Source organism: Euprymna scolopes, chromosome 16 (genome assembly GCF_053919585.1).
Source record: "Euprymna scolopes isolate OS-2025 chromosome 16, ASM5391958v1, whole genome shotgun sequence".
Lineage (NCBI taxonomy): Eukaryota > Metazoa > Mollusca > Cephalopoda > Sepiida > Sepiolidae > Euprymna > Euprymna scolopes.
In genome coordinates this window covers 115,701,912-115,704,179 of record NC_136497.1, presented here as the reverse complement: position 1 = coordinate 115,704,179, position 2,268 = coordinate 115,701,912, and positions in this window count along the sequence as shown.

Sequence of the window (2,268 nt, the reverse complement as noted above, 5' to 3'; positions counted from 1 at the left end):
CTAAATTGATTTTGGTTTAAATGCATCCACTAGTCATAAATCAATGTACAAGCTGAGCAGAACGTCTTGTTACATCTACCAAAAGCAGCAACAAAACAGTAACAAGTTATACAGCAAAACAAATAATATGCGACTTTTAAAGACATCCATTAGATCAACATTCTTTACTCTAGGAACGAGAAAATAAAATATGACCATTAAAAAACATAACTCACTTTATGAGAAAGATCAACGAGTTTTTATTTTTCTGTGAATAAGCACATGGACTCCACTTCTGAAAGTTATTTTAAAGCATATAACAATTTTCTATGCCATGGATTAATGAAAACACATTGCGCATAGCAAGACGGCGATGAAGCAAGTAGCATGACATATCTACGTAAGAGTCAACCTGCTGCGTTAAATGTATATGGGAAGAAATCCTATAATCGGTTTCCGTATTTAAGGGCACATATAACAAAAACAAATAACTGACGTAATTACATGCATTTACTAATATATTTAAATAAATAGTGTTAGTTAATTAGATATGGTAGGCCATCCATGTGGATAACGACGGTTTTTATTTCATTGTGACTTCGTTGATGACTGTGAAGTCCGATGCGTGATCTACATTGCTTTGCATAGATATAGCACAGGAAGATCGAATTTGAATTTTATGGTGAGTGACCGCCGCTTGTCGGTTTCTCAGTGTGCGACGCTCCGTAGTTGCTCGCTCATGCTCGTTGTTGAAGAAGGCCATCCCACTATCACATGTTGTGTGCCAAGTGTCTCTGTTAGCTGCCAAAGTCTCCAAAAGATTAAAGTGCGTATTGCAGTGCTTGAGGGTAAGCTTGATGCAGTTTATGTAGCGTTTCTCCGAGCAGCTGATGTTTTGTCGGCCGTGAGTAAGCTGGCGGAAGAAAGCTTTACGAGGTCTTCGTTTTGAGGGCATAGATATTATGACCCATCATAAAGCATCATTTCCCGTCACTTTTTGTCAGCCGGTGTACACTAATATGATATTATGAGAGTCAACTAGATGTCCTTAAGTTCTAGGAAGTAGAAATGAAATACAAAAAATATATATACTAAAATAAAACGCGATAGGTTTAATGAGTAACAAAAGGATTTATCAATAGACAATGCATATTTATTTCTATCTGAATGAAGCCAAAAGAGAGTCAACGGTAGGTGTTCAATTATTGTGACGAAGGACGGTAATACAAAGTACAGAACAATTGATCGAGGTATATTTAGATTTGGTTTGTGGGTACTTTAAAATTGACAATGAATTTTATGACACTGAGTATTGGCTAGGGGTTTTACGATATTTATGGACAATATTCAGTTAGACACTTTACGACAGTAGACATGATTGGAGTGCATTTGGACGGTTGATCACTCGAGAGCTGGAGGCAGTTGAAATATCATTGCTTGGACCAAATCCGGGGCGTTTTAACAAACCGAGATGAATTCATCAACTAACGGACGGAAACGGCCTAGACGATAGACGATAGATATGAATTTGAAGCTTAGTATGTAAACGAGTTACTATGTCACAAAAACCTTAGGTGCAACCAATCCATATGTAAAGCATCAAAGTTTGTGTTTTCTTTTTTGTTTCATGTTAATTTATTTTTACACTTGTGCTCTCGTGCGCTTCCATTGGACGGTCGCCAATCAGTATGAGACAACCACAGGGCATGAGAAAGTAGGTAGATTGAAAAAAATCCACCACACACAACGTGGCGTTATACTAAGTGAAAAGGGTAATATAGTAGCATATAAGAGAGAGTTTTAATGCTCAGGTGTCTTCCACGTGTCTGTCGCAGTGTTTGTCAGGGGAATCTTACATAGGAATGATTCACTATAATTAATTACTGACGGAATATTCTAAATAATATAGTATTCGAATCCTAAATAAGAGCCTTTCTACAAAGCTAGTTACTGGCCAATACTTGGAATTATGTATTTTACATCTTGTAATATCACTTAGCTGCATATTCAACTAAAGCAAATCAACTACGTTCTGGAATCAGGCACCCCAAGAGAAAACTACATTGGTTAATCAGGATCGAAGAAATAGTGTTCTTCACTGTTTAACAAATACATTGTTTAATAGGAACTTCATAATATTAAGTAAACATTGCTATATATGCATATCAGATAGAAACAAGATTTCTGATCGAAGAAAGAGGAAATGGTTATAAACCTTCACTGACATCTTCACACGTCGATTAAACAATAAAAAACTAATAAAACACGAACACACACACACACACACAC